Source organism: Triturus cristatus, chromosome 8, assembly GCF_964204655.1.
Source record: "Triturus cristatus chromosome 8, aTriCri1.1, whole genome shotgun sequence".
In the NCBI taxonomy this organism is placed as follows: Eukaryota; Metazoa; Chordata; class Amphibia; order Caudata; family Salamandridae; genus Triturus; species Triturus cristatus.
The window spans coordinates 44,894,383-44,908,740 of record NC_140591.1 but is presented as its reverse complement, the minus strand read 5'-3'; positions in this window follow the sequence as shown (position 1 = coordinate 44,908,740).

Here is a 14,358-nt window from a genome sequence, read left to right as displayed (position 1 = left end):
TTGAATAGAGAGATCAAGGCAAACTTGGTATTATACTTGATCCCAATAATGCTCAACAAGTAAATATGAAGAAAGATTTCTTACAAGTGCAGACCGTCGAGGGAAACTCATAGGAATTGTTTTATCCAGAAGTATTAAAAAAGGAATTGTGTCTCTTTAATGTTTTAAGCATATGATCAAATTAACTGCAGGGGCTCAGCCTGTAGTGCACAAGGTCATGAAGGTGCCCCTGGCATTGCAATCAGATTTAGAAAAGGAATTAGACAAATTGTGCTCATGTGGTGTAATAGAGCCTATTGAGTCTTCTGATTGGGTGTCCCTGGTGGTTCTGGCCAAGAAGGCAAATGGTAGCCTGCGCATGTGTGTGGACTTGCGTGATCTTAACAAGAACATATGGACCAGCCTCCCCTACCCACATTTCTCAGATGACATTCACCCTCAAGGGAGCAAAGTGGTTCAGTTTGTTGGATATGTCGTCTGCATATCATCAAATCGAATTGCACACAGAGTCGAGGCATCTTACCACTTCATCACTCCGGAGGGTCTTTTCCAATTTAAACACATACCTTTTGGCCTTGCCTCTGCTTCTTTTCAGAGAGTGGTGGAGAGCATGTTCAAAGGTATGCCCGGAGTTATGGCCTTCCAGGATGACGTTTTGATGGATGGGGAGGATCAGACTCAACACAATGAAAGACTCTGTTTCGTATTGTCCTTGTTAAGACAAAAAGTTGTAACTCTAGGTATAGACAAATGTAGATTGAGTGTGACCACTGTAGACTATCTGGGGTACATGTCTTCTGAGGGGTGCAGCCAAAACAAAGTCTGATGAGGGTATTGAGATTTCAGCACTCCTACTGACAGGGATCAGTTAAGATCATTTATGGGGCTACCAGCTCCCCAGGCCAGCAAACCTAGGGCTGCTGATTGGCTCCCGGCTCCCAGGCAACCCTGAACCCTCCTCTCACACCTGCCCTGGCCCCTCAAGGGCTTGCTGTGTGAACCCCAAAACATTCACTTCCATTTTGTGAGTTACAGATTACCTGTGCCCCAGCAAACTCCAAGAAGTGGTAAGGAGGCAGACTAGTGCTGTCTTTCTTAAAATTTAAAAAGTGATTTTTTTTACATTTTTCTTTTTAATTTAACTGTCTCTGCTTGTGGTTGCTACAGTTTAAAAATTGCAGTGTTAACCTGCCCGTGATTGCATAATTTATCCCTGTTTTGTATTTAAACTTGTGGTTTTTACTGGTCCGTGACTGTCTACATTTAACCTGTTAAATTGTGGGGTTTGCAGTCTAAACTCTGTAGTTTGTCCCTCTATTGCGCCAGTGGCCTCCATATTTAAACATTTTCTTGTTTTGGGTGATTTCAACATACATATGGACAAACAGGATATCCCGGAGACTGTCTCTCTGTTGGAATCCTTCGATGCCCTTAATCTTGTTCCATATGTCTTTACCCCCACGCATATAAAAGACCACACCCTTGACCAAGTATTTGCCAACTACAATATTCAGACAGAGACTCCCTTATCTCTACTATGGTCAGACCACTACCGGGTGGGATTTATGTTACCAAAACTAACTATGAACTCGATAAACACCCTCTTACGCCGAGCGGCAACATAGAGCAGGATGCGGAGGCCCTTGTTAAGTGAATTACGCAAGGTACCCTGTACCTCACCCCCTTAACCCCGTGCTCTATTAAAATTGCTAGATGCTCCGCCCCCTGGTTCAACGATACCTTGTGTCAGTGTAGAAAGTATGTAAACATCAGGAAAGAGTATGGAGGAAAGATTTTAACGTGGAAAATAAAAGGAATTATAAAGAGGCCTTAAGAGAATGCCACAAAGAATACAGGAAGCTAAGAAGAGTTTCGTTGCATCTAAAATTGAGTCCGCTGGAAATAAAAGCAGAGAAATCTTCAGGATTGTTAAAAGCTTCTCTTCACCTAGGGCTGCGACTAGGCTCTCCCTTCCCTCAGCTGACTGGACCGGAAAGTTAGCTCACTTCTTCTATACAAAGATCATAACAATTCAATCATCTTTTGATGGTTTGGATGGGAAAGCTGTGAAGGCTTCCTCATTAACCGCCCCCCAGAATCAGGATGGTAGGGCCTCCCTTTCCATCTTCCCTCCCTTGTCCTCCGAGACGTCTTTATCAATGATGAAGGGCCTCAAATCCGGCTGTCCTGTGGATCCATGCCCTGCCAAATTTCTGGCTTCAATGGCGGAGGTTCTGAATCCCACAGTAAACAGCGTTTTGAAAGTGTCTCTTCTCAGCGGTCGGGTGCCAGTTAGCTGGAAGAGTGCGAAAATGATCCCCTTATTGAAAAAACCTACAGCTGATCCCATGGTGTTAACTAACTATAGACCAATCCCTCCGCTATCTTTCTTCGCAAAGACAATAGAGAAATATGTTCACCCAGTGATCAGCGATTTTGCTGAAGCCAATAATCTTCTCCACCCGAGTCAGTCTGGTTTTAGGCAGAACCTTAGCACAGAGACAGCTTTGCTGGAGGTCTGCGATTCCATCAAAGAGACCCTGGATAAAGGTGGCAAAGCTGTCCTAGTACTCCTAGACCTCTCGGCGGCTTTCGACACCGTGCCCCACAGTCTCCTCCTGCAGAGGTTACGGTAGTGTGATCTCGAGGGCACAGTGTTGAAGTGGTTCTCCTCCTCCTTGGAGGATAGAAATCAAGAGGTCTGGTTGCCCCCATTTTCGGCCAGTGTGCCACCCTTGAAGGTTGACGTGTCACAGGATCTATCTTGAGCCCTGTACTTTTTAATCTGTACATGGCTCCCCTGGCTACCCTGGCGGAAACGGGTGAGGCTATGATTATATCCTATGCCGACAACACTCAGCTGCTGTTCACTTGCAAGAAGGGGGACGAATTTAACAGGGAGAAGATTAACAAATGCTTGAGGGAAATCTTTACCTGGTTCAGACATAACCATCTTAAATGTAACCCGGAAAAGTCTGAAATTATCTTTTTCGGTACCCCCCCTCTGGATGCCTGGAAACAATGGTGCCCCACGGACATGTCTCCCCCCCCCCCAGTCAGCAGTTAAGATTGTAAAAAACCTGGGAGTGAAAATTGACGATGCCTTATCTATGGTGCCCCAAGTACAGTCAGTAGTGGGCACATGCTTCGGCCTCTTGAAAATGCTCCGTAGGTTTCTCTTCCTACTACCGACCTCGCACAGACAGATGGTCGTTCAGGCCCTTATCACCTCCATATTGGACTATGCCAACATCCTCTATCTGGGCCTTCGAGAGTTTATGCTCAATAGACTGCAAGTCGCGCAGAACGCTGCAGCCAGGGCAGTCCTGAGACTCGGACGTAGAGAACGGATCTCCCACCACCTGAAGAAGGTGCATTGTCTGCCTGTCCAATGCAGAATACTTTTCAAAGCACTTGTCCTTGCCTTTAAAGCTCTACATGGCATAGGAGCACATTATATCCGTAGAAGAGTTTCATACTACATACCTGGCAGATCCCTTAGATCAGCACACCAACACCTAATCGTCATCCCTAAGTGTCTTAGAGCCCGCCGTGGCGGACGTTTGTTCCAAGTGCTAGTGGCTAGATTCTGGAACAAGCTGCCTCTTTTGCTGAGGTAGGCCACAAGTATAATGGTTTTCAGGAAACAATTGAAAACCTGGCTGTTCCAACAAGCAGTATAATGGCCGACTGCCTCGGGACCGATGCTCCATCTCGGGCCTCTGTATCTTTCTGTCTCAACGCCGGGATACTCTTCTGAGTAGCTGTGCGCTCTACAAATCCAGTTTTAACATAACATAACATCCCTGTTTTGTGTTTAAACTTGTGGTTTTTACTGGTCCGTGACTGTCTACATTTAGCATGTTAAATTGTGGGATTTGCAGTCCAAACTCTGTAGTTTGTACCTCTCATTTCCTGTGACTACCAGCTTTTTCCTCCAAATTTCTCCTTTGCTCTGTGCTAAGACCTGTTATGTTAAGCAGGGCACCCCCAGCAAACATTTTGTGTTAGCAAGTGAGTGAAACCAGCCCCCCCCAGCAACAGAAATATTCGACATCAGAGGGTGCTCTGAGACAGCAGTCATCTGCTGTGAGCTGTTTAAGCTGTGTTTTAAAGGGGTTGTGCACTTTGTTTTTTGGCTAGGAGAGTGTCTGTCTCCTAGGAGATTCTGATTAGAGGAGAAGCTCCCAGCCCCACCCCCAGGCCAGCAAACCTAGGATTGCTGATTGGCTCCCAGGCAACCCCAACCCTCCTCTCACACCCGCCTAGGCCCGTTAAGGACTTGCTGGGTGAACCCCAAAACATTCACTTCCTTTTTGTGAGTTGCGGACTACCCGTACCCCAGCAAAGTCCAGGAGGTGGTAAGAAGGCAGACTAGTGCTGTCTCTTTCCCAAATTTTAAAAAGCGATTTTTTTACTTTTCTTTTTAATTTAACTGTCTCTGCTTATGGTTGTTACAGTTTAAAAATTGTAGTTTTAACCTTCCATTTTTTGGGGTCGTGTTTTGCCTAGGAGAGTGAGTAAAGTTTTATACAAACATTATTGTTAGAGGACAGAGTTTGTTAGGCCCTTACCTGCAGAAGTCCAAAGTGTGGATTAAGCCGGTCTCCTAGGAGATTCTGAATAGAGGAGCAGCTCCCCACCCCAGCCCCATCCCCATCCCCAGGCCAGCAAACCATCAATCAATCAGGGGGTTTATAAAGCACGCTACTCACCCATGAGGGTCCCAAGACACAGAGGGGTGAGAGTGCAGCGCCGGCTCAGGCAAAGAGCCATGTCTTGAGGTTCCTCCTGAAAGCATGCAGGGTGGGAGAGCGTCTGATGTTGACTGGTAGCTCGTTTCAAGCTTTGGCCGCGACGCAGGAGATAGCTCTTCCTCCCGCTCTGGCTTTGTGGATCCGGGGTGGGTCTGTGAGGGCGAGGTCGGCAGAGCGGAGGTTCCTCTTGGGTGCATGGAAGGAGACTCTCTCATTGAGGTATTTGGGTCCGATGTTATGGAGTGATTTGTAGGCGTGTGTGAGTAGTTTGAAGGTTACTCTCTTTTCGACGGGGAGCCAGTGGAGGTTGCGTAGGTGTTGGGTCATGTGTTCGTGCCGTGGGGTTCCGAGGACGAGTCTGGCTGCGGCCTTCTGGATGGTTTGGAGCTTGTGTAGGAGAGTCTTGTTGATTCCTGAGTAGAGGGCGTTGCCGTAGTCCAGCCTGCTTGTTATGAGTACGTGGGTCACGGTTTTTCGGCATTCAGGGGGTATCCATTTGAAGGTCTTCCGTAGGATCCGTAGGCAGTTGATGCTTTTGGAGACGATGGAATTGATCTGGTGGGTCATGGTGAGGGAGGAGTCGAGGATGATGCCGAGGTTGCGTGCATGGTCTGTCGCAGAGGGCGGGTTCCCAAGGGCGGAGGGCCACTAGGTGTTGTCCCATGCAGAGGTGGATGGTTCGAGGATGAGGACTTCAGTCTTCTCTGAGTTGAGTTTTAGGCAGCTGTTTTTCATTTAGTCAGCGACGTCCTTCATTCTTTCCTGGAAACACAGTTTGGTGTCTTTGGGGTTCTTCGTGAGGGAGAGGATGAGCTGTGGGTCGTCAGCGTAGGATACTATGCTGAGCCCGTGCTGTTTGACGATGGCGGTGAGGAGGGCCATGTAGATGTTGAAAAGCATGGGGCTTATTGACGATCCTTGGGGTACTCCACTGTTGATCTCTGTGAGTTCGGAGCTGAAGTGGGGGGGGAGGGAGGAGTCTGATCCTTTGGGATCTGTCGGAGAGGAAGGTGTGGATCCAGGAGAGGGTGGTTCCTCGTATGCCGGCTTCATGGAGTCTGGCAGCTAGGGTGCGGTGTGAGACTGTGTCGAGTAGTATGCGTATGTCGTCTGTGGCTGCGAGTAGGGTGGTCTCGGTGATGTGGTTGCTGCGGAATCCAGACTGGAAGGCGTCCAGGATGGAGTTCTCCTCGATGAAGGCAGTCAGCTGGGTGTTTGAGTCTCTCTGTGACTTTGGCCGAGAAAGGGGAGGAGGGAGATGGGCCGGCAGTTCTTCAGGTCTGTCAGGTCGGCCGTGGGCTTCTTGAGGAGGGGTTTGACTTCCGCCCGCTTCCAGTCATCAGGGAAGATGCCGGATTCGAAGGAGGTGTTGATGGTCCGTCCTAGTTCGGGTGCGATGGTGGCGGCAGCTCTGTGGTAGATGTGTGGTGGGCAGGGGTCCGTGGGGGCTCCTGAGTGGGTGTTCCTCATCGTTGCTGTGGTAAGTTCGATGGTGGCAGGGCTCCATGTGGTGATGGTCGGGTCTCTGTCGGTGGTGGGGGGGCGTGGTGTCTGGCACAAGTTTACGGAAGTTGTCGTAGAGGGCCTTGATTTTCAGATGGAAGTAGGCGCTGAGCTGGTTGCAGAGTTCCTGGGAAGGTGTGATGTCAGTGGCTTCGCTGGGGGTTTGGTGAATTGCTGAATGATGTTAAAGAGTTCTTTGGCATTGGTTGCATTGATGTGGATTTTGTTCTTGATGAAGGTCCGCTTGGTGTCTCTTATGCGCTGGCGGTATTCTTTCAGGGTGCTACGGTAGGTGTTGAAGTCTTCCTTGGTTTTGAGGTTTTGCCAGGTTTTCTCGAGGAGTCTGCAGGATCGCCTGGCTTCTTGGAGTTCAGTGGTGAACCAGGCTGCTTTCAGGGGGCTTTGTTTGCCGGGATGGCGGAGGGGTGTGAGCTTGTCGGCGCAGGTGGAGATCCAGTGATGAAATTCCTTGACGACGGAGTTGACGTCAGTCTTTGTGCAGGGAGGGTCTAGGACGAGGGTGGTGTTGAGGTGCTCCTCTGTGATCCTGCTCCAGTTTCTTCGTGGCGGGCATGGGTTTTGGTTCAGTGGGGGTGTTGAAGGCGAAGTGTATGCAGTAGTGGTCCATCCAGAGGGGTTGTGAGGTGTGGCTGAAGTGGATGTTTGACCCTCCCGCGAAGATGGGGTCAAGGGTGTGTCCTGCCCCTAGGCTCCTAACCTTAGGGACTGGAATCGGGCATTCGCCCAGATCGGCCAGCCACCATCTCAGAGACCAAAAAGAGGCATTGGACGACTTCTGTTTTTTCAAAGTTCAATTTCAGGCAGTTAGTCTGCATCCATGTGTTTGTCTGTTACATGCAGATATTGAAACGATCGGCTGTTTCTTCAATCTTATTTGAGACTGATACCACCACCTGGGTATCATCGGCATATGAGAATACCAAGAAACCACATTGCCTGATGATCAATGCCAAATGAGCCACATAAATATTAAAAAGTGTGGGGCTCAAGGAGGAGCCCTGAGGCACCCCACATGGCAGTTTGAAAGATTTGGATGCCGATCCATCCACGTCTAATGTGAAGTCCTGTTTGTTAGATAGGATGACTGATCAGGGCTGCTGTTTGGCTCCCAGGCAGGACTGAGCCCTCTTCTCACACCTGCCCAGGCCACTTAAGGGCTTGCTGGGTGAACCCGAAAACATTCACTTCCATTTTGTGAGTTGCAGATTACCTGTGGCCCAGCAAAGTCCAGGAGGGGGTAAGGAGGCAGACTAGTGCGGTCTCTTTCCTGAAATTTAAAAAGTGATTCTTTTGCTTTTCTTTTTAATTTACCTGTCTTTGCTTGTGGTTGTACAGTGTATAAATTTTAGTTTTAACCTGCCCGTGATTGCATAATTTATCCCCGTTTTGTGTTTAAACTTGTGGTTTTTACTGGTCTGTGAATGTTAACATTTAACATGTTGAATTGTGGGATTTGCAGTCCAAACTCTGCAGTTTTTCCCTCTCATTCCCTGTGACTACCAGCTTTTCTCTCCAATTTTCTCCCTTTCTATGTGCTGAGATCTGTATGTTAAGCAGTGCACCCCAGCTCCCATTATTTGTTAGCATGCGAGTGAAACCAGCCCCCCCTACCCCCCAGCAACAGGGATATTTCACATCAGAGGAATGGTCATAGACAGCAGTAATCTGCTCTGAGCTGTTTAAGCTGTGTTTTAAAGGGGTTGTGCACTTCGTTTTTTGGCTAGGAGAGGGATTAAAGTTTTATACAAACAGTATTGTTAGAGGACAGAGTTTGTTAGGTCCTTACTTGTCGAATTACAAGGTATGGATTGAGACTGTCTGTCTCCTAGGAGATTTTGAATAGAGGAGCAGCTCCCCAGCCCCACCCCCAGGCCAGCAAACCTAGGGCTGCTGATTGGCTCCCAGCTCCCAGGCAACCCTGAGCCCTCTTCTCACACCTGCCCAGGCCCCTTAACCCCTTCAATGCTCATGACGGAATGATTCCATCATGAGCACAAGTTCAAGTGTGCTTATGACGGAACCATTCCGTCATGAGCACATGCTCAGAAAATCCCTCTGCTGCAGACAGCATAGGAATTTCCCATTTTTTTTGCCTAGGGAGGTGGGGAAGAGCTTCCCAAACCTGGTTTTCAATCTCATGACGATTGCATGAATGGCGCACTGTCGTCATTAGATTGAAAAACGAAACTGAAACTTAGTTTCAGTGCTTCAGTGCTCGTGAGGCTATCTCAGCCCCCGAGCACTGAAACACTTGGGAGAGGTATCGTTGGAAGGGGGAGAATCTCCCTACCCTAGTGGATCCCCAGCGAGGGATCCTCCTACTAGGCACAAGGGAGGGGGTAGTGGCCCCTTGGGCAAGGGCCTTTGCTCCCCCCATATTTTTTGGGCCAAAATCAGTCTTTCTGCCCCCCCCGGGAGGGACAGAAAGCCCACTAGATACCAGGGATTTTTTATACTGCAAAAGAGGGGTGGGGGCTGCCCAATATCGGCACGCCAATGCCCCCACCCTCCCCCTGCACAATTAGAGTCTTTCTGCCCCCCCCAGGGGGCAGATGGAAAGCCCACTAGAAACCAGGGATTTTTTTTTATATTGACGTTGGGGTGGGGGCATTGCAATGTCCCCACCCCTCCCCACAGAGAAATGTCAGCCTTTCTGCCCCCCAGGGAGCAGACGGGGGCAGTAGCCCCCAATCTGGCCCCCTGGGGATGCAGAAAGCCCACTAGAAACCAGGGATTTCTTTTTTTTATTGATGTTGGGGTGGGGGCTGCACCAAAAAGGACATGGCAATGTCCCCCCCAGAGAAATATCAGTCTTTCTGCCCCCCCGGGGGCAGACGGAGGCAGGAGCCCCCAATCTGCCCCCTGGGGGGCAGAAAGCCCACTAGAAACCAGGAGTTATTTTTTTATTTACATTGGGGAGGGGGCTGCCCAAAAAAGGCATGGCAATGCCCCCCCGAGAAATGTCAGTCTTTCTGCCCCCCCGAGGGGGGCTGATGGGAAGCCCACTAGACACCAGGGATTTTATTTTTTATATTGACGTTGGGCTGGGGGCTGCCCAAAAAAGGGCACTGCAATGCCCCCACCCCTCCCCCACAGAGAAATGTCAGTCTTTGTCCCCCACGGGACAGACAGGGGTAGCAGCCCCCAATCTGCCCCCCGGGGGTACAGAAAGCCCACTAGAAACCAGGGAGTTGTTTTGTTTTTATTGATGTGGGGGTGGAGGCTGCCCCCCCCCCCCAGAGAAATGGGGGGAAAGCTGGGTGGGAGGAAATGTATGGATCCATGCAGATTCCAGAACTTTCCCGCACAAAAATTTGAGAAAAAAGTGATTTTTTCAGCTAAATTTGAGGTTTGCAGGGGATTCTGAATAGGAAAATGTTGGGGGACCCACGCAAGCCATACCTCGCTGGACTCCCAGTTTTAAAAAATGTATGGGTTTGGTAGGTTTCCCTAGATGGCCGCCGAGTCAGGGGCCAAAAACTCATGGGACCCCCCTTGCAAAACCAGGTTGGTTTGTGATAGGTAATTTTGATGTTGCCTCACTCAATAGGTTTTGGGCCCTTGCCTGTCACGGGTACTTGACCCACTGTGGGCCAGTCAAGGAACAGATATGGAAAGGTATGTGCTTCAGAGGATGATTTATTTGAGAGACAGGATAAAGTCACAAAGAAAGGTTGAAAAACAACAGAAATGGTAGCCACTTCCGTCAGTGGTTCTTCATGGGCAGGCGTTCTTGCTGTGGAACTTCACACCGCTCAGTATCGCCATAGAGGAACCGGGGTGGGAGAAGAAAAACCACAACAAAAAAAACAAAAGAAAAGAACACCTCTGTCAGTACGTCTGTTGGAGTAAAGGAGAATTTGGAGGGATAGTGAGGGGGGAATGAAAGAGAGTGCACCACAGTCGTCACCCGTGATTGATAGCACAAAGGAAGCAAAACACTAGTAGCAATCAATAGTGCTAGCGGGGCGTTTGCGTACCTCCTTCCTCCCCGATAGTCGGATTCCCGCCCTCGTAACCTTTAGAGTATACAGCCCGGTTGCGAGCACGTACCTGCTGTAGCCACGCTCCTCCGGGAGCGTGGCTGGCTTTGTCGCAGTGCCGATTCGGGTCCGGCGCCCCCTTGGCAGTAGAGAGATCAGTTTCTCTCGAGTCACTCTCGTCTGCTTCTTATCCTTGAACTCCGGCATCCGGAATCGCAGAAGGTGGAGGATTGGTCAGCTGTTCCGGCTTCTCCCTCGGCCAGTCGGCTTGCCCGCCAAGTGCTTCCTCCGGCTCAGTTATGATCCTGGAGGTGGGTCTGTTTCCTCCACCGGAATTCCAACTACCTGGTTGGTGGGCGGGGCTAGAGTCCCAAATGTCCAGATCCTTGAAGGCCTACAACACCTCTGAAGCAGAAGACTGAAAAGAGAGGATGGGTGAAAGGTAACATGGGAACATATCGGGATCCTCGCTCCGACTGATCAACAGCTGGCACCTTGTCACACATCCCCACCCCAGAATGTTACCGATGAGGGAACATGGGAGAGAAAGTCTGCATTACCGTTTTCCTGCCCCCTACGGTGGCGCACCTCAGACGAAAAGGGCTGTAAGGAGAGGAACCACCGGAGGATCCGAGGGTTGTGCCCCTTGTTGCGGCTCATCCAGAGCAATGTGGCATGGTCCGTGAGCAGAATGAAATGGGAGCCCTCCAGGTAATAACGGAGCTTATCCACGGCCCACTTAATCACCAAACACTCCTTCTCTATGATGAAATACCTTTGTTCACGGAGAAACAGCTTACGGCTGATAAACAGCACTGGATGGTCCACCCCTTCTGGGGAGGTCTAGGAGAGGACAGCCCCAATCCCCAAATTGGAGGCATCTGTTTAATGGAGGAAGGGTTTAGTGAAGTCTGGGGACCTGAGTATGGGGGCAGTGGTGATGGTGTCTTTTAGGTCTTGGAATGCTCGTAGCGCCAGAGGAGAAGGGTGGGCGAGGTCTTTGGTTTTCACCTGCTGTTTGAGGAGGTCAGTTAAGGGACCAGCTATATATCTGAAAAGCAGGGAATGAATCTCCAATAGTAGCCTAAAAGACCAAGAAAGGCCCGGACTACTTTCTTAGTGGAGGGGAAAGGGGTGTTGACTATTGCCCTGATTTGTTTCGGATTGTGGCTCGATGACCCCATTTCCCAGAACATACCCCAGATACTTGACCCTCTGATAACCCACGTGAGACTTTTTCGCGTTAACATGCAGGTCAGCCTTTTGAAGGACCTGCAGAACCGCCTGACAACGCCGCAAATGCTCTTCCCAACTAGGGCTGTAAATGACGATATCGTCAAGCTAGGCGGCCGAGTACCCCTGATGGTCTGAGAGCACCTTGTTCATGAGTCTTTGGAAGGTAGCAGGTACCCCATGGAGGCCGAAGGGAAGTACTGTAAACTTGAAGTGACCCGTGGGGGTCGAGGAAGCAGTTTTCTCCCGGTCTCGTGGGTTGAGGGGCACCTGCCAGTAGCATTTTGTGAGGTCCAAGGTCGTTATGTATTCTGCATCCCCGAGCCGTTCAATGAGTTCGTCGACCCTTGGCAATGGGTGTGCATCGAACTTGGAAACGGTGTTGGCTGCCCTAAAATCTATGCAAAAAAGCACGGAGCCATCAGGTTTTGGCACAAGGACTATGGGGGATAACCACTCGCTTTGGGAGGGTTGTATCACCTCCATTTCCAACATGTTTGCGATCTCTGTGTTGATGGCCTCCCGTCTGGCAGCTGGTATGCGATAGGGTCTTTGCCTAATGGATTTACCTGGTGGGGTGGGTATGGAATGTTCCATTAATGGTCGGTTTTCCTGGGTAATCAGAGAAAAGGGAAGAGAAAGGTAGAAGGGTGTCCTGTAGGCTTTTTTTATGGGAGTTCGACAGGCTCTCATTTACATATAATTGTCTCAGAGTGGTCTTGTGTTCCTTTGGGATGTGGGCAATATGTACATTGTGGGGTATCGGACCAAGCCACTTCTTGAGAAGATTTATATGGAACATTTGTGTTTTCTTGGGTGACAATTGTACTAAATAGGTGGTGAGCCCTATTTTCTTTATGACACGAAAGGGCCCCTTCCATTCAGAGCATACCTTAGACAGGCTAGAAGGTAGCTGAAATAGGAACCAATCGTCTACTTTCAGATGTCTCCACCTCTTCCCTTTGTCATAAAAGAGCTTTTTTATTTGAGCCTCTTCAAGGTTGGCGTCTGCAAAATCGCGTAGCGAGTGCGTAACGCAGAGGTGTAATCGAGGAAAGAGCGGGTTTCTTCCTGTTTCTCCTGTTCCCAACAGATCACACGGATGGCTCCCAAAAAGAAGCTCAAAAGGTGAACAACCCAGGCTGTTCTGGGGTTGGCTACGGACTACAAAGAGAGCTAACGGGAGGAGCATGTCCCAGTCTCTACCTTCCAAAGTTAGCATTTTCTTTAGGGATAGCTTTAAGGTGGCATTGTATCTCACAAAGACCATCGGTTTGGGGGTGGTACACCGAGGTCTTCATGTGTGAGATATCGAGAGATTTACATACTTGGGACATTAGCCGCGAGACGAAGGGGGTCCCTTGGTCGGTAAGTATCTCTTTGGGAAAGCCGACACGTGAGAACAGCTCAACAAGGCGGTCGCTAATGTTAGTGGTCGTGTGTGCTCTCAGGGGAAAAGCCTCGGGATAGCGGGTGGCATAGTCTACAATGACTAGCGCATATAGGTTGCCTTTTTTTTGTACGCGGGAGGGGGCCTATCAGGTCCATCCCGACAAGCTCGAATGGGTTCCCTATGATAGGAAGTGACTGAAGGGGAACAAGTGGAGGTCGGTAGGGATTTTTCCGTTGACAGACCTCGCATTCCTGACAATATTTGGAGACCTGGGAGTATACCCCATGCCAATAAAAATTATGGAGAATCATCCGTGTCGTCTTTTTTGTACCCCTATGTCCAGCCAGCTGGTGGGTGTGTGGAAAAAATAGCAACTGGTCTCAAAAGGTCTGGGAGACCAGTAACTGGGGGGCATGCCTTATTTTCTGTTCTGTAGAGGAGACCATTTGTGATATGAAACAGAGGGTAAACTGGGGTTTGTCCAGTAGGAGCTTGTTTTGCTTGTGTCCAGGCGTGTTGTAGGGTGGGGTCATGCTCCTGAGAATACCAGAAAATACGATCAGAGAGCCAAGGGGCCTGCGTGAGGAGGGTAACCTGCTCTTGGGATGTTGGGATGGGGTCTTGCAGTTTCTTTCTAAGTAAATGTATTAATAGCGGGTTATCTAGCCTTAATATTAAGTCCTCTGGGAGATAAGGTAGTACCCCAAGTCTGGCCAGGAGGTTTTTTCCACCTGGAACAAGGATGGGGAGTTGTATAACTGGATAGGGATGAACGTCCCCATGAACACACCTTATGGGTACATGTTCGGTGGTACTAGGAAGAAAAGAGGATACCAGGGATTCCCGGACAACCGACTGTCGGTACCCCGAGTCAAGTAAGGCTTTTACTGGCATTCCATTCACCTGCACACTCACATAAAAACACAGTCCCATTTCTTCTGTATAAAGGACGGTGCGTGGGATACAGCTAATGTCCATGGATTCTTCTGTTGGTCTCTTTAGAGGGCAGAACCGGGCGATATGCCCCCACTCCCCACAGTCTAATCACTGTGGGCCTTTTGATGTAGGGGTCTTGAGCCGGAAGCGAGGACGAGGCGCTTCCAGTACTGGTCTTGGGGCCCTTCTCTCGTTTCTTTGGGAGGGCGTGGAGAGGCGTTGCTTGTCACTGTCCAGGGACAAAACAGGGCTGTGCTCGAGTGAACGTGGTGGCCATATCCACTGCTTGGGTGGCTGTTAGATGGGTATGCTGTTTCAGTCATCGTTGTGTGGGACTCCAGGTAAATCAGTTCCATGATTTCTTCTTTACTCCGTTCCTGGGGTTTGAGCCATTTGTCAGTGGCCGCCTTGAGCTTAAAATACAGAGTCTTAGGATTATCTCCAGGTGTTCCCTTCTCTTTCCGGAAATGTTCCTGATATGCCTCGGGATCCGCACCCAGGTGATCCAGAATGATGTTTTTCACTTAAGCAT